This window comes from Pelodiscus sinensis, chromosome 4 (genome assembly GCF_049634645.1).
Source record: "Pelodiscus sinensis isolate JC-2024 chromosome 4, ASM4963464v1, whole genome shotgun sequence".
Taxonomy (NCBI): Eukaryota; Metazoa; Chordata; order Testudines; family Trionychidae; genus Pelodiscus; species Pelodiscus sinensis.
Window position 1 is genome coordinate 93,149,370 of NC_134714.1, and position 22,926 is coordinate 93,172,295.

Consider the following 22,926-nt stretch of genomic DNA (forward strand, 5'->3'; position numbering starts at 1 on the left):
GTTCTGATCCTTGTTTCAATGGGGAAGTTGGTAGAACGGAGTCAGAGCTTGGGGCTCTAGCTATGTGGGGAGGGCTGGGACTAAAACTGTTGCTCCCTATCATCCCGAAACCTTGGAATCCCCAATTGGGCTAAAGTGAGCTAGCGCGTGCACGCGCGAGTGCGCGCGCGCGCACACACACACACACACACACACACATATCCTGCAGCTAAAGCACAGAGCCTCAGGTCAGTACAACATTTGTGTTTTGTTTTGGTTTCCACTGCTGCCTGATTGGGAACTTCTGGTTTCACATTAGATTGGTGCATCCATGGTCTTTGAGGTTCTACTGTAACTGGAAATGGAATTACTGATGATGTCAGCCACACAAACATTATCTGTTAAATCACCACAGTGTGAATTGTCTTTAAGGCACGACCCAAATTAAAAGATTGCACTTAACTGCACTATCCAAAGGCAGCTGTAGGAGCCACAGTGCCTCAGCTAGGGAACCTTTTTTTATAGTGACATCTTGTTGAAGTGGGTGAGAGATGTGGGAAGAGTAAATAGCAATAGATCTTTATGGAAATGCTGTTTTCTCTTGCTCTTCTATGTAAGAAATTCCCATCCTATGGGAATGTGAAACTGAGAAAAAACAATTGACAACCCAAATTGGGACAAAAATGAAAATCTCAAACTTTCACAAACTGAGACTCTCTTCACCCTCCCCCAAAAATATGGAACAACTTAATTCAATGTTTTATTTGTATTTTAACTCTTTATAACTTTCCCTTTTTAGTATAATTTAAAATATAAACTAGAAAGCTGTTTTGAACAGAAAATGAAACTTTTCATTTAAAAATGTCAATATATCCTATTCTGGCAACTTCAAAACTGATTTTTATATATTGAATTGTGAGAGCTGTTGAAAATAACCCTTTCCCACAAACAGGTTTTTACAAATCAGTATTTTCTGACAAAAAATGTGCTGTTGAAAAATTCTCAGACAGCTCTGGTACTGACCTAGATATGTCTGGAATCTTCCCCCATTCTTCATGAAATAGGATCCTTAGTTTAAAAAACTCCATATGCTAACATTTCCTGGAAATTTCTGATACTAATGAAATAGCTGTCACCTTTTTTGATTCTAAATATCTGCAATATTCTTTCCCCCATGTTTTTTTCATTCTCTGGATGTTGACTTGGTATATCTGGATTCCGTTTGCAGCCAGGTTTCCTATTTGACTTTAAGGAACTCAGGTTTGGTCTACACCGCAGTGCTATTTGTGGATATGGGAGGTATCCCGAAATAGCTATCCTGCGTCTTAACAGCAAGCCTGTTATTTTGAAATATAACAGGCTCACTAGTCCAACATCCCTGTAAACCTCATTCCATGAGGAGCAAGGAACATTTTGGAATAGTGGGCTATTTTGAAATTTGGTGCTGTGTAGACAGTGCCAAATTATGAAATAAGCTATTTCGAAATTGACTCAAAATAAGCTACACAATGTAGCTCAAATTATATCACTTATTTTGAGCTGTGGGTAGGGTATAGAATCACCCTCAATGTCCTGTCTCTCAGGGTATGTCTACACTACCCTCCTAATTCGAACTAGGAGGGTTATGTAGGCATACCGCACTTGCAAATGAAGCCCGGGATTTGAATTTCCCGGGCTTCATTTGCATGAAGCCGGCCGGCGCCATTTTTAAATGCCGGCAGTTCGAACCGGCAGTGGAATAAGGAGTACAGCTAGTTCGGATTAGGAAGCCTAGAACCTCGCGGCACGGGGTTCGAACTGCCGGAATTTAAAAATGTTGCTGGCCGGCTTCATGCAAATGAAGCCCGGGAAATTCAAATCCCGGGCTTCGTTTGCAAGTGCGGTATGCCTAAATTACCCTCCTAGTTCGAATTAGGAGGGTAGTGTAGACATACCCTCACTCTTTCTCTACATTTGCCATTTGTAAAAGAGGGCTATCTTCAGAATTGCCAACCCCAAAATCCCATGTGGTTGGCTCCAGAATAGCATGGTTGTCTTAAAACTCATGAGATCTGTATTTTTTAAAAAAACTTTTTAGGGTTCTTTTCATTTTCCTTATGACTTCTGATTCTTTCAGGCAAACTTGGGTCAATGCTTTCAAATTTTTCTCCTCAAGACGTGGGCTAGAAATGTAGTTGGTTGGTTGGTTTTAAATGCAAAGTGAGATTTTTTTTTTTTTTTTTTTTTTTTTTACCAAATCACATGCTTTCAGGAATAGCAGCTTGACAAATACAACAAATATTATGTCATTAGATTTTAAATAACCAGAATCATCAGCACTAATTATTTCACTGACTTGTGTAGCAAAGAATTCATCTACCTTTGTAAGATGTTTAGATACTACATATCTGAAAACAAAACCCATGGCACCATGGGAAATAGCAGCCCACATTCTGTTCCTATTGTCTCCTCTGGAATCTGCACCTCTGGCAATGCAGGGACATGAAAAATGATAAGAATATCCTGTTTGAAAGACTGAACCTCAGATTGTTTACACAAAATGCTACTTTAGGTAGGTTTCAGCTGTCATATCCCCACCACTACCACGTTTGATCATTGTCCCTGCATATTTTCTCTCTCACACACTGACAGCCCAGAATGAAAGTGATTGTGAGTGCTGAGTTCAGCTGTCTTCCTCAGCATGTTGGCAATCTCACCACCTGCACACCCATGCCTTGGACACTGTAGATTGTCTTTCCAATGTGATTACCTACAGATCTGACTGTTCTCAAACTCCATATTAACACTTTTCTTCATCCAAATATCACTTACATAGCCTGGAAGTGTAAGTGCAGAAAAGTGTTAGAGACCATGATGGTCACAACACTAAGGATTTATTTTTATTTGGTGTATTCTTTGTAGCCAAGTGTACATTGTGACTTTCCTTAGAAAACAAATACGGGTGTTCAGTGAGCAGGTACACAACCCTTCACAAGTCCACTAAGGCTTAAATTGGCAAAGGGTTAGTAAATGCCACTAAAACTGGTACTTAAATCTCTTGGTCTCTTTTGAAAATCCAGCCCCAAAACTGACCAGATGGAAGTGTATTTCACTGTTTTATGGGGTTTTTTTTACTCTTGTTTATAATGCCCTGTGTTAATTTCAAAAACACCAATTTTTGGCTTCTGTTCTATTGTATTTTGTCTTTTGTTTCTTATGGAACATCAAGCCAACAGGACTTAAACTAATCATTTTCTTCTCTTTGCTTCTCACAAGGCTGGATTAAGGGGGTGGGGGCTAGCCAGAAAGCTGCCTGGGGCGCCAACCTATGGGGGGCGCCTGATGGCAGTTGTAAGGGGCGCCGTGCACCCGGCTGTGTGGCACCCCTTAGAGCTGCCCTCAGGCACTGCACGCCGGGGGCCACATGGTGCCCAATTGCAGCTGTAAAGTGTGCAGCGCACTGTGGGAGCAGGGTTGCGCATGTGCCGTGCGCCCGGGGGCGGAGCCGCTCATGCATCGCGCGCCCACTGCCCAGGGTGCAGGAATTGCTCAAGCCAGCCCTGGCTTCTCATATGACTACTTTTATAACTACATTCCTCATTTCGCCTCCTGCAGAAAATTAGATGATTCCATCTTGCTGGGACAGGGTTAGGTAAACTGCTAACTGTAGCAGGGGTGGGGAACTTTTTTGGGTCAGTGTCTGTTTACTCACAGAAAAATCAATGGGGGGGCCACACAAATAAAAAACCCTTCCCTGATGTGACCCCTAGCTGAGGAGAAGGACACTCCCCCATATTCCCTTCACACACCAGAGCCTAGAAGGCCCAGGCTAGTAGATTTTGTGTGCTCCAGCTGCATATGGGTGGGGAGAAGAAGGGGGAAGAAAGGCTGGAGCACCAGCTCGTGCTCCCTAGTTCTAGGGGGAGCCCTGAGCCTTGGGGACAGGATCCAGGCATTCTGGGGGCCACATCTGGCCCCTGGACCTTAGAATTCCCAACTCCAGAACTATGTGCCCCTTCCATTTTTCCCCACCTCCAAATGCAGTAGCAGAACTCTTTTGCTTCCACTCAAGATTATCTGTATCATACTCTGGGGATAGACATGCCCTAGAATATAGTCTGATAAAATTGGATCTTCAGATTTCTACAACTTTGTTACAAAAGGACCCTTTTACAATATCATTTTTAAGAGACTGAAAGATTGGGTTGAACTGTAGTAGTATCCATGTCGGAGTTCCTTTCCCAGAACTTTGAAAGCTCCCCCCGGCCGATGGAAGTTGGTCCAATAAAAGATATTACTTCACCCACCTTATCTGTCTCGACCACTGGACTGCAGATTTCTGGCAGGAACCATACGTACAAGCTAATGATCAGCAGGATTTTATTGGTAAGTTTTGCATTTTGTGGTCTGCAAACAATTTTTTTCTGTCCTGCTTTTTCTCATAATTTATCAGAAAACTCAGTTCAGCATCTGACTGGCTGCTGAGTCTTATTTCATTTATTTAATCCATTTGGTTTGGGGAGGGATTTAAATAGGTAAATTAATCCTATTATTACAGCATCATTTCTGAAGGATTTCAAACTTAAGTGACTTCTTCGTCAGGTTTAGATACTCGCCATGTAGGCCGATGTGCTAGTGCTGGTGGTGTTGCAGCATTACCTGACTGGAAGCAGTTTCCATTATATACATGTTTTTGTGGTTTGGTTCAATGGCTCTCAGCACCCTTATACAAATTGTTCTTTCACCTAGTTATTTAGGCTATTTAATTGGCTCTATCACCTCAAAATTGGTGATCTATTCAAGGAACAGTAGTAGAGGAAAAGTATATGCTATATGAATAACCAAACTGGCCTGTGGATGTCACTATAATATCACAAATGTGTCTGAGTTATTCATCAGGCCCTATAAAATCATGATTTCAATTAACCAAACAAGTAGCATTCATGTTCTTCAATAAGCTCTCATAGTTGTTAATCACTGAAGTTGGAGAGGGAAAAAATGTATGCAATACCCTAGTCCGGATACTGGCCTGTGCAAGGGTGTTCTCAACATTACTCCTTCTACCATTTACCGAGTCTAATTTAAAAGGACTTTTCCATTGGAAAGGTATATTATTTTGCAAGGCTGTTTAGTATATTTCTCCTTCTATTCTGATTTAGGTTTTTTTGCTCATATTAATGTACTATTATGCTTTTGTAGTTTAAAGGAATTTGTCATTGAAGGTTGAATCTTTACTTGTGAAGGTAATCTTTATGTTTAGTTGGGGCTAAGCCCATGTGTAAAAGATTACTCACAGGAGTAGAGATTGAAGAATCAGGACTTTAGACTAGATAGGGAATTACAATTCATTTGGGCATGTCAATTGGCTGAAATGAATTTAGATATAGAAGTAGGGAAAGAGAATGCAGTTTTTAAGGAAAATCTTTATTTGAAATTTGTGGTCACAGCGAACTCTGCAGTGGTTTGGCTTGATGTGTTAGGTAGCCTTCATAATCTTTTTCACAAGGGTTAGCAACGAATCAACCTCTCCACACTTTTATGCTTGGAGATAGGAGGGAGCTTTATTGTGGTGGTGCTGAAATGTTAGGAGTAGCTCCTCTCACTTTACTTTTAACTCATGAAAGTTTATTTTGTTTTCTCTTTTCCTCACTTTTTCTCTTTTTCTCTTTCTTTCTCTTTTCTATCAAAAGAGACAGTGAAAAATATAAAAAGATAAAACACTTACAACTCTGTATATATTTCTAAATACCACATGCGTCACAAAAGCAGATTATAATCATGCAGGTATGCTATTTTACAACTTGTCAAAACTGCAAGACCAGACAGCACTACACAGAAGTACCATGTTATGTAGTGATAGAAATGTAGCCGTGTTAGTCTGGGGTAGTTGAAGCAAAATGCAGGACAATGTAGCACTTTAAAGACTAACAAGATGGTTTATTAGATGATGAGCTTTCGTGGGCCAGACCCACTTCCTCAGATCAAATAGTGGAAGAAAGTAGTCACAACCATATATACCAAAGGATACAATTTAAAAAAAATGAACAAATATGAAAAGGACAAATCACATTGCAGAACAGAAGGAGGATGCGGGGGGGGTGGGAAGGGGGAGGAAGGAAGGTAAGTGTCTGTGAATTGCTGATATTAAAGGTAGGGAGAGTGGGATGTTTGTGAGTTAATGGTATTACAGGTGATAATTGGGGAAACTGTCTTGATAATGGGTGAGAAAGTTCAAAGACTTGTTAAGTCCTTGTTGGTAAGTGTCGAATTTTAACATGAATGACAGTTCAGAGGATTCCCTTTCAAGTGCAGATGTAAAAGGTCTTTGTAGCAGAATGCAGGTGGCTAAGTCATTTAGAGAGTGTCCTTTCTGGTTAAAGTGGCAAGAAACTGTTTTCTCTTTGTGATCTTGTCTAATATCTGTTTTGTGGGCATTAATCCTTTGGCGAAGTGTCTGAGATGTTTGTCCAATGTACATAGCAGACGGACACTTTCGGCACATGATAGCGTAGATTATATTTCTGGATGCGCAGGAATATGTGTTCTTGATCTTATAACTCACTTGGTTAGGTCCAATAATGGTATCAGCAGAATGAATATGTGGACAAAGCTGGCAACGGGGTTTGTTGCAAGGGAAGGTACCAGGGTTGGTATTAGTGTGGTATGTCCTGTGGTGGTTGGTAAGAATCATCTTGAGGTTAGGTGGTTGTCTATAGGAGACTATGGGTCTGTCTCCCAGAGCCTCTTTGAGTATGGTATCCTGTTCCAATATAGGCTGTAGTTTCTTGATAATGTGTTGGACAGGTTTAAGTTGGGGGTTGTAGGTGATGACAAGTGGTGTTCTATTGTTGGTTTTCTTGGGTCTGTCTTGAAGTAGATGGTTTCTAGGTATTCGTCTGGCTCTTTCAATTTGCTTTTTTGTTTCTCTGGGTGGGTAGTTGAGATTTATAAATGCTTGGTAGAGATCCTGAAGCTTCTGGTCTCTGTCAGTGGGGTTAGAGCAGATGCGGTTGTATCGAAGGGCTTGGCTATAGACGATGGATCGTGTGGTGTGTTCTGGATGGGAGCTGGATGCATGTAGGTAACTGTATGAGTCAGTGGGTTTTCTGTAGAGAGTGGTGTCTAATTTTCCATTGTTGATTTGTACGGTGGTGTCCAGGAAGTGGATCTCTCGTGTAGAATGGTCCAGGCTGAGGTTGATGGTGGGGTGTAGGTTGTTGAAATCTCTGTGGAATATCTCCAGTGTTTCTTGGCCATGTGTCCAGATCATAAAGATGTCATCGATGTACCGTAGGTAGAGGAGGGGTGAAAGGGGACGGGAGTTGAGGAAACGTTGTTCTAGGTCAGCCATAAAGATGTTAGCATACTGTGGGGCCATGCGTGTACCCATGGCTGTGCCGCTGATCTGGAGGTATAAGTTGTTCTCAAACCGGAAATAATTGTGGGTGAGAATAAAGTTACATAGGTCTGCTATCAGGTTGGCAGTAGTATAGCCAAGCCCTTCGATACAACCGCATCTGCTCTAACCCCACTGACAGAGACCAGAAGCTTCAGGATCTCTACCAAGCATTTATAAATCTCAACTACCCACCCAGAGAAACAAAAAAGCAAATTGAAAGAGCCAGACGAATACCTAGAAACCATCTACTTCAAGACAGACCCAAGAAAACCAACAATAGAACACCACTTGTCATCACCTACAACCCCCAACTTAAACCTGTCCAACACATTATCAAGAAACTACAGCCTATATTGGAACAGGATACCATACTCAAAGAGGCTCTGGGAGACAGACCCATAGTCTCCTATAGACAACCACCTAACCTCAAGATGATTCTTACCAACCACCACAGGACATACCACACTAATACCAACCCTGGTACCTTCCCTTGCAACAAACCCCGTTGCCAGCTTTGTCCACATATTCATTCTGCTGATACCATTATTGGACCTAACCAAGTGAGTTATAAGATCAAGAACACATATTCCTGCGCATCCAGAAATATAATCTACGCTATCATGTGCCGAAAGTGTCCGTCTGCTATGTACATTGGACAAACATCTCAGACACTTCGCCAAAGGATTAATGCCCACAAAACAGATATTAGACAAGATCACAAAGAGAAAACAGTTTCTTGCCACTTTAACCAGAAAGGACACTCTCTAAATGACTTAGCCACCTGCATTCTGCTACAAAGACCTTTTACATCTGCACTTGAAAGGGAATCCTCTGAACTGTCATTCATGTTAAAATTCGACACTTACCAACAAGGACTTAACAAGTCTTTGAACTTTCTCACCCATTATCAAGACAGTTTCCCCAATTATCACCTGTAATACCATTAACTCACAAACATCCCACTCTCCCTACCTTTAATATCAGCAATTCACAGACACTTACCTTCCTTCCTCCCCCTTCCCACCCCCCCGCATCCTCCTTCTGTTCTGCAATGTGATTTGTCCTTTTCATATTTGTTCATTTTTTTTAAATTGTATCCTTTGGTATATATGGTTGTGACTACTTTCTTCCACTATTTGATCTGAGGAAGTGGGTCTGGCCCACGAAAGCTCATCATCTAATAAACCATCTTGTTAGTCTTTAAAGTGCTACATTGTCCTGCATTTTGTACCATGTTATGGTGAGGGTAAGTGCAATTAAACTGAAGACACGCATAAGAACTCGAGGGAACTAATGAAGGGAGGGAATGAAAGCTAGGAAGATTAGGTGGAATGGTGGTCTGGAATTTTTTGAGACATCTCAACATTTTTATTATCCAAGTTAGCTATTTCCAGAGGATTCAGGATCATCATCAGGTTGCTGGTTCTCCCCCATCTAGTTTTAGACAGAGGTCATCTGATAAGGACCAGTGTCTCTAAAGCTGTTCATTATTTATGAATGATTTGTATCAAACATTGCCATTGTATTTGCTGTACATGCTCAGGCCATGTTCAGATGACTTTATTATCCAAAGGTCAGACTTTGCCCCATCTTTGTTTAGGACAAGGTGGGTGAAATCTTTTTATTAGACCAATTTCTATTAATGAGAAAAAAAGCTCTTAAACTTACACACAACTTTTCTCCAGCTGTGGAAAATAACTTCAAGTGAAACTGCTAAATACAAAGTGGGACAGATTGGTTAGCATAAGTAGTTAACTCATATTTCAAGGGACCATTCAGGGTGAAATGGTTTGTTAACTCTCGTCCTGTCATAGCCAGGAAAGGGGGAAGGGAAGCACCTGGATGTGTATTACTGGTTTTATAGATTGTTGTAAGAAGCCATAAATCCAGTGTCTGTTAAGTCCATGATTGTTTGTGTATCTCAAAGTTATTAATTGATTATTAATTCCAAGGCTCATCTTTTGAAAATGTTGGGCAGAATGCTTTTAGGATGAGGACTGATAAGGGCTGATAGGTCAGATAGAATAATAGTTTTTTTGTGAAAAATGTTCTCTCAGAGGTGAGGTGATCTTCTCTCAGGGTTCCCTACTTCAAACTAAGGATGCAAATGCAGACAGTCAAAATTGCTAATGAAGCAGGGATTTAAATATCCCACGCTTCATTAGCATGATCTTGCCGGCGTGCTAGTTCGAATCACAGCTGTTTCAAACAAGGAAGTGTGCGCTGGGACACGTTAGTTCGAACCAAAGTCCTTGGTTCGAGCTAACGTTACTCCTCAAAAAATGAGGAGTAATGTTAGTTCGAACCAAGGGGGTTGGTTCAAACTAACACGTCCTGGTGTGCACTTCCTGGTTTGAATCAGCTGTGATTCGAACTAGCATGCCAGTGAGATCATGCTAATGAAGCGCGGGATATTTAAATCCCCGCTTCATTAGCAATTTTGAATGCCTGCATTTGCATCCCTAGTTCGAACTAGGGTGCAGTGTAGACATACCCCGAGATTTTAACTTATTTTCCGATGTGAGTTCACTGGAGAGTGTTTAGTGACTGGTTTCACGCACATAATTGCTATTGGGACATTGATTGCACTGAATGAGGTATGACACATGCTGTAATAGGTAGGACCCATGGACCTTGAAAGGTGTGCTGAGAATGGTGTTGATCATTCCAGCACTGGAGATATGTCTTCTCAGTTTGCATCTGTTGTTCTGGAAGGTTCCAGTGCCACTTGGAGTGGCCCTAGTCTGTAAGGAGCTTGCTTTTGATGATGAGATTGGGTATGTTGGTAGGTTGTTTAAAGGCCAGAAGAGGGGATTCAGTATGAGTTTATATCAAGATGGGTCTCCATGGCATATGGATTTGAAGTTGTTTGTTGGTACCTCCACAGGGATTCCCATGTGAAGTGATAGGTGACAACTAAGGTATGTGGTAAGCAGCAGTTTTATTTCAGTATTGAAGCAGATTCTCTTAGGTTATTTGGGTGACCTGTTCCGTGATGCAATTTACTTCTCCAGTGGAGTGTCCTTGTTCGAGGAAGGCATTTTCACAGAATATGCTCCAAGGAGAAAGTCAAGATATATACCTTAACACATCAAAACTGCCTTTACCAAACAAGGATGCTCTCCCAGAGGAGTAGATTCCACCATGGAACTAACCATGTGTGTACACACACACACACACACACACACACACACACACACACACACACACACACACACACACACACACACACACACCATATCTCCACCAGAGATGTGTTTTTATAGCTTTTGTTTAAAGTTATAATTATGCTAATGATGATATTGAATAAGAATATCCTATTCAATATTTTTATTAATGCCTCACTGGATTTGTTGTTGTAATATTAGCCTTCCTAGTTCCTTGTTTCAGTCAAACCTGCCTAGAATATAAAGCATAATTATTTTTTATTCACCAAAATTAGTTTTCCAGCTCATTATTTTTTACTGTTGTCATTCTTGATTTTTTTCAAAGACTTAAAGTGGGTAGTGGATTATTTTAATATATTACTTTCCTTTTGCAATCTTGTGGAGGTGAGTGAGAGGCCCATGCATTGCTAACCTACAGACATTATAGAAGGCTGTTTACTACTACAGTTATCAACAGTGTTTTGGTTACAGTAAGGCCAGGGTTCTACTCCTTTAGAGGTAGAGGTGGCTAGCTGTCATTTAGCCACAAGATCATATGGATTCATTACACTTTCACTTCTGGAGAGAAGAGTCCACCCATAGCCATTCTACTTTATGGATAAAATGACTCCGATCTTAAATTGGTTCCCACAAAATGTCCACATCATGAAACCACTGAGCAATATTGCATAGCTAGCAGTTTGTGTTTGGGAAAAGCTAAGATAAACGCTGACACAAGTCATGTGTTTCAGCCTGACTGAGATGAATTGGCAGACTTTACTCTGAGAAATTTCACAGTTCTGACTTGCACAATGTCAAGTTCTTGAAGTGCTATAAATTACTGATATTGATTTCAGGGGCACAGTTTTTGGGTACATCTTTTGATTTATGGCCTTTGAGGAATGTGGCCTTTTGATGTACATGTGATGTCTCAGGAGAATGTTTTTTCAGGTGGTGGAAATTTACTAGCTCTATATGTTTTTATACAATGATGCAATTAATGTCCACTAAGTCAAGCAATCCCTTATCACTGCTGAAAGCATATCTTGCTTGCTTTTGGGTGAGTTCAAAACTTTGGCTTGGATTCAGCAAGATACTGAACAACAAACCTAGCTTCAAGCATGTGAAACCAAAGGTTTTACTTGTGTACTTAGATTCAGGCATATGCCCAAGTACTTTTTAGAATCAGAGCCTTTATGATTAGAACCCTAAGTATTTGTATTCACATATCTGTATACACAGAATTCCATGGATTCCTTGACATATGTAGATGTAGATACCTGTAGATATTAAGGAGATATCCTCAAATTCCAGGATTCTAGATTCAAACTGTGTTTCCACATTCATATCTGCAAAAATGAGCTGAGGATATCCATATCCACAATTCAGATATCGATGGCTTTGCAGTGCTCTATTTATAATGAATATGGCTAAAGCAAAACTAATCATTGCCATCCCTTAAAACATGAACTCTGGACCCCTTGCTCTATTCATCTGAAGAAGTGGATTGTGCCCACAAAAGCTCATGGTACCATCCACATTTTTTTGTTAGTCTCTAAAGTGCTGAAAAACCATTAGCTGGGGTTTTTTGGGGGATTTTTTTCAGTTACAGACTAACACAGCTACCCCTCTGAGACTTTTATGATATCTGGAGCATGAAACTACTTAGCTGGAATTTATATGTATATTTGAGACTATCAGAATGGGATTGATTGGGGACCGGAAATGGCGATGTCATTGCAATAAGTAATTTTCCCCTTTAGGTATTCTCACCTTCTTATCACTGTTGAAAGTGGGCCACATTTGCCTTGATTAAATTAGCCTTTTTAGCACTGATGTAACACTCCCATCTCTGTATGTATAAATCCCTGTCAGCTGAAGCTTTCACTTCATGCATCTGAAAGCGAGTTGTAACCCACAAAAGCTTATGCCCTAATTTAAGTGTTAGTCTTTAAGGTGCCACAGGACTCCTCGTTGTTTTGCTGAAACAGACCGACACGGTTACCCTCCTCTCTGAAACTAGTGGCCATATGATGGCACTTCTTAACAAATTATATATTTCTTCAGTGGAAAGAACAGTCAGAGCTATCACTAGCCTAAAGTCAAAGCAGAAGTGAACCTATTTTTATTTACACAAAAGTTACTTTTCTGAATTACATCCACACTTATTGCAAAGAGATGCAACAAGTAATCTGAGAAAAGATATAGTTCCGTGGTTACATTGGAGCTGAGATCTAGTTAGCTTTCTTATCCAATATTTCAGAATAATAATTATTCACTGAAAACAAGGAAGCATTGCTACATCTGATTGTTAGTTCAAACATTAATAGACTAATCATTTATTATTCATTGTGTTTCTGTATCATTGCTATTTCTGAAGAGATTTGGTGTGTGGGGTGTTTTTTGTTTTGTTTTTTGTTTTTGTTGGATATTTTTTACCGTGTAGAACCTACATGCTAAAAGAAAGCTCTTATTCAAGTGGACCCAGATGAGCTATTTTCATACAGGCAAAATTAATTGCTGAATTGAAGCAAGAACCTTTTTATTGACTGTCTAAGGTGTGCAATTTCTCATGAACTGAAAATGTTCAAGCTTGTCGAGGCAGCTTGACAGCATGTATTGAACATGCACACTCTTCAGGGACCTGAAAATTAATTTAACATAAGAACTTTTAGAAATCAATTCTTGTACAATGCAAACACTTCCCCTGGAATCTCCACCAGCTCAAAATGTCAATTCCTGTTTTAGTCTACTAAATCCATGGAAATTATATTGAAATATTTAGTTTTTTGTTAATGGTCCCTTCAGGTTTATAGGCAGGATATAGTTAGGATGGCACAAAGGACTGTAAGTAGGAGTAATGGGGTGAAGTTAATAAAGGAAAATGTAGGCTGAAATAAGGTACGGGAGGGACTAGATTATTCAATATATTAGGGCGATCAAGCGATTAAAAAATGTAATTGCGATTAATCGTCTGCGCTTCCCCTTTGAAACACCGCCGCGTAATTTCAACTGGGCAGTGCTGCATGGAGCTCGGGATCAGCTGGAGATCCCCAGCTGACTCCAGTCTCCATGCAGCTCTGCCCCTTTGAAGCACCAGGGCAGTGTTTCCAAGGAGCAGTGCAAAGCGGAGCCCACGGTCAGCTGCAGTCCCCAGCTCCATGCAGCGCTGCCTCTTGGAAGCACTGAGGCGGCATTTCTAAGGGGCAGCACAAGGAATTCTTGAGATAATCCCGGGTTCTGGGGAAATGCTGCAGGGAGCCCGGGATCAGCTGGTCAGTCCCCAGCTCACTCACGCAGCTACCCCTTTAAAACGCCGTCTCTGCACATTTCAAAGGGGGCAGTGGAGCCCAGTGTAAGGTGGGAACTCCAGCTGACCCTGAGTTCCACTGCCTCAGGGAGCCCAGGATCAGCTGGGCAGTACACAGCTGACCCTGGGCTCCATGGCAGCTGCCCCTTTGAAACACCAGAGACAGTGTTTTAAAGGGGCAACTGCCCCACAGCTGCTCCATGGATCAACTGTGCAGTGACTGCCCCTTTAAAATGCTGTCTCTGGTGTTTCAAAGGGGCAGCTGCCATGGAGCCCAGAGTCAGCTGGGAATTGCCCAGCTGATCCTGGCCTACCTGCGGCATTTCCCCAGAACCCGGGATCAACTAGGGAGTCCCCAGCTGACCCCGGGTTCTGGGGAAATGCAGTGCGGAGCCCAGGATCACCTGGGAGTCCCCAGCTCACCCTGAGCTCTACTGCCCCTTTGCAACACACGGAGGTGGCATTTCAAAGCGGCAGCCACCCATAGCTGATCTCCACTCAGCTGTGAGGCGGCTGCTCCTTTGAAACACTGCCTCTGCGTGTTTCTAAGGGGCAGTGGAGTAAGGGATCAGCTGGGGATTCCTAAGCTGATCTCAGGCTCTGCGTTGCATTGCCCCTTTGAAGCGCCAGAGCAGCACTTCAAAGGGGCAGTGCAGCATTAACACCTGCGATTAATGCATTAAACAAAATAATGTGTTAATCCTGCTCTGCATTAATCGCAGGTGTTAACGCATGTCAATTGACAGCCCTACAATAGATCTTTTCCATGTCTCACTTCAGTGTTGCAAAATGCTTCACTAAGTGGAGACTTAAGTGATAAAGGGGAGATACTCAAAAGCCCCACCGGGATTTAAAAATGTAAGTCTCATTGGTTTTCACTGCTCTTGAAAGTCTCATCCCAAAATGCTCTTTTCTGCTACCTTACTTCAGACAGCAAAAATCTCCCAGTAGGGTTGGAGATCCAAAGTACGGGGAGCAGGATTGAGTCAATAGTTTAATCAGTCTCTATGAAACATGGAATGCACATTAGTACAGGGGTGGTCTTTAGCAGAATGCCAAACAGCCCTGTCCTCTGGCAGATCATCCAAGAACTGTGGGTTTTGGAAGTTCAATTAATTGCCCACTGTGCGTCTGAGATTTAAGAAGCATTTGCTGTGTGTGATTTGTTTTTTAGATGGCTATAACTTATTCTTGGCCTATCAGTAATGAATTCACCTGGATCATATTCTACATACATATACATGAATAAATCTTTACACATCTAATTGGCTTTGTCGTCATTGTCATCCTTATCAAATGTGTATAATCTACTGAGGATCAGTGCACCAGGCAGAGTGGCCACAGTTGATTGTGTTGCACCAGTTGTCATGTAGTAGAGTTCCAAGATATGGCTCAGTCCTATGACTACAGCAATCTCATGTATAGTTCTATGGGTGGTGCCAGGTAGGATCAGGATGTGTACCCCGTCACACATTTAAAATGATGGTGAGAGTGACAGACAAGGTCAGAACGTAGAATCAATAATGTTATTCCTGAGAAACAATACAGCAACCTTTGGAATGGAACATTACTCCTGAAATTCTCCATGCAGGTTGTCACTCTAGAAAGGAGTGGGCAATACAAGAAACCAATGATGTGACTAAATGCTGAACACTTCAGCAACGACTCCTGTCAGCCTAGCCTGACATGTACTGTACTCATCTTCTCAGATGCTCAGAAGCAGAAATAACATATTATATAAGCGTTATAATGTGTTACAAGTTTCTATAACTGGATTTTTTGTTGCCTGGTTACCTCTTTATTAATTGCATTTTTTCATAGCAGTAGCTTCAGACTTACTCACAAATATTGTGAAGGATGGAAAACAAGTTAGTTAGAAGGATGGAAAACAAGTCAGAATTTCACATGGTCCTTCTATTATCATGTTGTAGCTCACCTTTAAAGAAGCAGGCACATTATGTCATGAAGGCACATGTTCAATTATTGTCGGTGGGTACATGTAGAGCAGTCCCATCCATACAATTGTTCAGGCCAGCCACTCCAGGCCCTGCGCCGTGGGGGACTCTGTGGTGAAATAAGAAGGATAAAGATGCCTTGACAATCCTATGGACAGGTCCCAGGATGGCCAGGTAACTAATGGGGGAACTGGCATGGGGTGGCTGGTCACCCCCCTCACTCAGCACTGTAGCAGGTGAGGGAGCAACCCAGCAGCCTGTTCCACTCCACCCCACTCTTCCCAGCTACCCTCTTTCAGCCTGCTGCACGTGGCTTCACCAAGCAGTTACTCCACTGCTGTGACTCTCCTTTCTAACTTATACAATTAGGAAGTACTTAAAAGGTAGGTGGCATGTTGTGAACTTTATTAAATAACTCTCCTTAGCTGTGTCTGAATCCACGTAAGAGAGTGCCCTGGGGCAAAATGGTTATTGTTCTTGTGCAAACTGTCTTTCAAGACTGAAGAGTTAGAGCATTGGGTATACATAGAACCAAATGGATGTTTTAAGTGTTGGTTGAAATAGATAATGGATAAGTCACTTAGTTCTACATTTTGAATATCATGCATATCACCAAACAAGTCCAGATACCTGGGTCCATTCAAAACACAGATGCTATGGTTATCTTCCTGGTCTGATTCTATATGGCACCTTCATCTTTATCCTTCTTATTTCACCTCTGTGACTCTGCAACAGATAGGTAGAGGCCAGTAAGGAATTCAGGCACTAATCTTACTTGTTTCAAGTGTTATCGTATGTACAAGATATGGGTCTGAATTCCCTACAAGGCTACATTCTGGGAAGCATTATTAGGAGTGCTGCGAGCAAGACATAAGAATTCTTCCACTCTACTCTGCACTGATTATGCCTCAGCTGGAGTATTTTGTCCAGGTCTAGGCACAACATTTCAGAAAAGATATGGAGAAAGTGGAAAAGGTCCAGAGGAGAGCAACAAAAATAATTAAAGAACTATAAAACATGAGCTATGAAGAAAGATTGAAAGAACTGGGTTTGTTAATTTGGAAGTGAAAACACTGAGCATTGATATAATAGCAGCTTTTATGTACTGAAAATGGTGTTACAAGGAAAAGGGAGAAAAATTATTCTCCTTAACATCTGATAATAGGACAAGAAGCAATGGCCTTAAATTGCAAGAAAGGAGGTAGGTTGGACATTAGAAAAAAAACTTCCTATCCTAAGGGTTGTTAAACACTTGAATAAATTGCGGAGGGAGGTTGTGGAATCTCCATAATTGGAGATACTGAAGAGCACTCATTCACTCCTCAGTGAAATTGTCCATGCTTTTGGGATTTTGATCATCTATCAGAGATGATCTAGATTATGCTTGGTCCTGACATGGACTTGATGACCTGTGAGGGTCCTTTCCAGTTCTAGTATTCTGTGATTTTATGACCTCTACCTAGCTATTAGCAGTTAGCCATTTCCTATAGACACCAAGGATATTTTTTGAGACAACCTAAGTTGAAGGGCAACACAGGTTAATGGCATCATGGACTTAGTTGAGAGAGCATTCTGTGCACAAAGGCTGGCATGGAAGAAAAATTGAAGGCACTTGTTGAAATGAACAAAATGGTGTCATTTGGAGTGGGAGAAAAATGGGGAATAATGTGATAATATAGCAAAGCAGGTAAATAGAGTGAGGCTAGTTTGTAAAAGGCCTTAAAGGTAAGAAACTTTTATTTGATGTGATGGAAAGAGGTGGTAAGAGCATATATTTAGGGGCCAGCTATGCATGCACATTCTTACTGTTTTACCTCCCTCCTGATCCTTCTAATTTTAATTGGTTGTCTTGTAAGAGTGTTTTCTTTCCTTCATTCTACAAAATTTGCATTTGTAGTTTGATAGGGGAAAAATATGTGGCCAAGCAAATGCAAACAAGTGGACTTAAAAAAATCAGAGTGGGGAAGGACTTGAATGTCTGTAGAAACATGCTAAGTAGTAGTAAACAGGTAAGGTGGCTGACCCAGAAATAGAAGAATACTCAAGGATAGATGTCTAAATGGTAGCATTAGTTGCATTTTCTTATTGTGAACGTAGACAACCCACTGAGGCTTATGTTCATGGATTTTTTCCAAGACTTTCAGCATTTGCTGCTGTAACTCCCAAGACTCCTGCACTGAACAAAAGCCCCCGTATATTCTATGAATGAAATAACACTTGGATTTGCAAAACAGATTTAGAACTGGGAAGACATAGATTAAGGAATAGGCATAGTTTATCATTAATGTTAATAATGATTTTTCAGCAACTAATGTGTAGTTATTTCTCTTGTAGCTGTCTATTTATGCTCTTAATTAAAAATGAGGGGATTTTGCAAGAGACTAATAGCTAGAACATTAGAGCTGGCTGAAAAGTTGTTTTTCTTGCTTCTGGTTTAAGGTGAGGGGCTTGAATAGGTATATTTTCATTTCCTTCATGTTACAGGCAATATCAGAAAGTGTGGACACCTACTGTACAGGAATTTGCCTTACTGGGTAATATTGATCATTTTGATACACTGATTATCTGCTGCTATTGTACTTTTGTTTTCCTTCTACCTCTGCTTCTTGATGTTTACACTTATAAACTGTACATCCTATTATGCAATGGTTTCTGCAGATGGTCCACATTCTAGATTAATTTCGTGAGTGAAATTCCCACTTCAGTCAAGTGGGAGTTTCACTTGAGCAAGGACAACAGAATCTGGCTTTTACATATGCTGGTTTTAACATGTTTTAAACGTATGCTACTCTCCAAACTTATACATTCCTTTTCTTATAGGATTCAGAACTATGTGGGCTGCAATACCTAAACAGATTTGGTGATGGGCCCAGAAAATTAAGGATGGAGTTTTGTCATGAATTCCTTAGTTCATACATTTAATATTTGCAAGAATCATTGTAGGTTCAAATATGTGCTCAGGTATATGAATGAAGTTCCCCTATGGCATTATTCATCCATATGTTTTAGCATTGAATTGGGCTAGTTTTCTATGAAAATCCAAATCACACTCCAAACATATACAATTATTTTTTCTTCTCCCTGTCGTTCTAACTAGACACACAGAGATAGATTTTTCTGATCATGCAACTCCATTGACTTCAGTGCAGTTACACCAGCCCTCTACCATTTTGACATAGTTGTTTGTTTTTCTTCTATCCATATGTATTCCTAGTTAGCCTGTTATTTTAGTCTAGAAAAGAGAAGACTGAGATGGAACATAACCATTTTCAAGTACATGAAAGGTGGTTACAAGAAGGAAGGTAGAAAATTGTACTACTTAACCTCTGAGGATAGCACAAAAAGCAGTGGGCTTAAAATGCAGCAAGGGAGATTTCAGTTGGATATTAGGAAAAAACTTCCGAACTGTCAGTCTAGTTAAGCACAGGAATAAATTGCCTAAGGGATTGTGGAATTGTCATCATTGGAGATTTTTAAAAGCAGGTTAGACAAACTCGTCTATATAATACTTGGTCCTGCCATGACAGAAGAGGACTTGACAGATGACCTTGCAAGGTCCCATCCAGTCCTATGATTCTATTAACTTTTTTTTAGTTATCTGAAACAGATGACTGGTGTGGTCTGGAATATTTTTTGTACACTAGCTATGACCATCTCCTTGGTTGAAACTCTTCATTGTCTATTTGCTCACCTACATGGTAATTGTTCCCTGGTGTTTAAACCCAAATGGTGTTTAAATAGTTGTTAAATATTTCAAGATTATTAATCGATATAATCATTTACAAATAATTAGCTGGCTACAATCTGTAATGTCTTATTGATTGCCTGCAATTTTGAATTGCTTATAAATTCATACAAAGCCCTTACTAATATAGCTTATTGAAACAGTCCGTGTTTTATTTTCCTCTGAATTACATTTTCCATTTCCTGCTTTTTCATTTTGGACAGACCCAGCAGGGTTTTCCTGGAGAAAATGTTTTGTTCCAAATGTGTAAAATTTGCTGCTGAATAGTAGCCAAACTCAGCATCTGTTCAGTTCAGTGGGAGTGACTCCATAGAGTTTTATGAGTGGATGTAACTCAGGGGTGAGCAATCATTTTTGATTGGGGGCTCCTCCGAGATTTTAGTAAGTGGTGAAGAGCCTCACTTTTCTGTTATATTAATGGAAGTAGTGTAGAGTCTGGGATGAAAGTTGGGTATAGAACAGAGCTCCAGGTATGGGATTGGGATGCATGAGATGGTGTGGGGTCTGGAAGGGAGTTTGGGTGAAGGAGGGGGTTGTGATCTGGGGCAGTGGTACAGGATGGGGTGCAGAATGTTTGGGTTGTGACATTGGATGGAAGGTTGAGATGTAGTGCCCAGGGCAGGGTCTAGCTGGGAGACATTTACCATAGGTGACTCCCGACCAGCAGACCAGGATGACCCTCTGGCAGGCTCCTTGCCTGGTGCACCTCTACAAGCCACTCAAAGTGGCCAGCTGCTGGAGTCAGTGTGTGTGTCCCTGCACAGAGCACTCCTTGGGGAGGAGGTGAGCAACAGGTCTCCGTGTGCTGCACACATACACAAGCACAGCCCACTCTGCTCCCATTGGCCGGTTTCTGGTCAGTGAGAGCTGCAAGAATTGTGCTAGGGCAAAAGCAGAGTGCAGAGACCTCCTCACTTGGGATGCATTGCACAGAGATGCACACAGGCCCAGCCAAAGAGTTTGTGGGGCCCAAGGCAGCAAGTTGTGTGTGGCTAAGCCGCACAGCTGTGTGGTTCCCAGTCAGGGCAGCGAGTGAGCGGCCGGGAGGGCAGGGCCCAGAGCTGGACAGTGCGGGGCCCTGAATGCACGGGGCCCAAAGCATCCTCCTTGTTTACCTTGCCCAAAGGCTGGGCCTGAATGCACACATTGGCCACAGCAGCTGGTCACTGAGTGATGTTGGGGGAGAAGGCACAACAGGCAGGAAGCCTACGTAAGGGTCCTGCTGGGGTACAGGACATTGGTGGCCCAGAGTATTCAACTGTTTGGCTGATAGAGCTGGCCCCTGATGTAACTGAATGTAACATTAGGATGGCCAGATATTCTATCTTTTAATAAGGCCTTTCTTTTAACAAGGCTGATACCTGAAACCCTGCCATTCCATATATATACATTCTGCATGGTATAACTGAGGAAAATACCCCTATTCAGGAAAGTACTAAGCATCTGTTTAATCACATAAAAGTCAATAAGACTTAAGCAAATACTTGTAGTTAAGCATGCATTTAATTTTTTTTTCCAAATCAGGATATACTACACATCTCACAATTTTAAGAAGCTTTATAAACAGGACATTGGTATTATTTTTGTGTTTTCTCTGTGTCATTATCTCAGTGTTATGACTGTAATTGGTCTGACCTTAAATGGAGAAGAAAACACTAACTTAACCACATTTTAGAAGCCCCTAAGCAATAACCTAAAATAACTTTTCTATGTTTAATTACATAAGAATGTTGAGCTCTAGTACTGTCTCAGAATCTTCTGGATAATTTTGCGAGCCTGTATATTGAATTCTCCTATTAATTCCACTGCAGATTTATCATTTTAGGCACAAAATCTACTTGCTAGTATTTCCCATGATAACTGACAACCATGAGAGAGCCGATTTGTGAAATCCTGGCCTCACTGGAAACAATGACCAACCTATCATTAATTTTTCAGAGAGGCCAGAATTTCACCCACTGAATTTTACTTTTCTACCAAACAAAAGTTACTAGCCCAGGATGATTAGACAAGTAGTAACAATGCAATGTGACTTCTGCTTTACTTCATGGCACATAATCTTGTAGGCAATTTTGTAAAATATTCCTCTCTGGGTATAAGATCCCCATCTTTGTAATATTCTGTAATGCTTTGCCTTTTTAACATTCTTTCCAATGGATTAAGATGCTGGCAGATTATATTGAATAAAATGTCTCAATCTTTTTGAGATGCATCTCACTGTATCACATTTACCTTACCTTTAGGTCCTTCTGTGCTGCTGATGTGCTAGGCAATCCTGTTCCTCCACTGATTATGGACTTCCAATAGCTTTAGTACTACTTCCACGGTGATGTGAGCACATTTAATGCTCACATTGTTCTCTGACAGTTCTTTCTTGACCTTCCTCACTTGCTCGTTCCTCCTTTTGGTTACACAATATAATGCTTCCTTAGCATGTCTCCCTCCTTCCATAAGTCGTACATGTCTCAGTTGCCAGAACCTTCTTTGTTTTTATGATGAACAGCCTCCAAACTCTTTTTTTTTTTTTTTTTTTTTTTTTTTAGCCACTGCCATTGGCCAACTCTCTGCTCCATACAGAAGCATGATCAGCACAATCACTTGGTATAATCTGACCTTTAGTTTGGTGTGGAGACCTTCATTTGACCAGATGTTGGTCATCCTTTCAAAGAAGTGTTTGTTTTTTTCTAATCTCATATAAATATCTTTATCATAGCCATCTTTAAATGTCATCACACTTTCTAGTATCAGAGGGGTAGCTGTGTTAGTCTGGATCTGCAAAAGTGACAAGGAGCTCTGTAGCACCTTATAGACTAACAGATGTATTGGAGCATAAGCTTTCGTGGGCAAAGACCCATTTCGTCAGATCTGATGAAGTGGGTCTTTGCCCATGAAAGTTTATGCTCCAATACATCTGTTAGTCTATAAGGTGCTACAGGACTCCTTGTCGCTTTCACACTTCCTAGGTGACACAAAACTTCTACCTGTTAGATTTATTTTCTGTCCATGTACACCTTCACATCTGTTATCCCATTTCCTGGTTTCTACAACTTTGTTTCCTCTGAATGTAGTGTCTGTAGCCAGACCCACCCCCATTTGCTTTTTCAGCTGGAGTGTGAACACCTTTCTTGTTACACTGAGCAAATGCGGTCTGACCAGCTTCCTTTTATACAAGTAGCGGAAAATCCCCATAATGTTTGAAGCTTGTTAAAACCACATTGCCTTAATGGAATCCATTGTATTCATGCTTATGAATATGTAAACTGTCAATGTATGGAATGCATGAGGAAGCGTGAATGAGAAACTGCCAATCATAAGGCAGCACAGCATATATTACCTTTTATGGCTTTGAGGAAGGATGCTGCAAAGTGCATACACTGATATGATGGGTGGCCAAGAAAAGATATAACAGCAAG

At 41.0% G+C, this 22,926-nt stretch overlaps 1 protein-coding gene across 8 annotated transcripts in view; it reads left to right on the forward strand.

Annotated features, from left to right (window-relative positions):
• Nucleotides 1-22,926, forward strand: part of ANO3 (anoctamin 3) — a 380,410-nt gene that overhangs the window by 95,989 nt on the left and 261,495 nt on the right. The gene's annotated exons all lie outside the window — the stretch shown is intronic.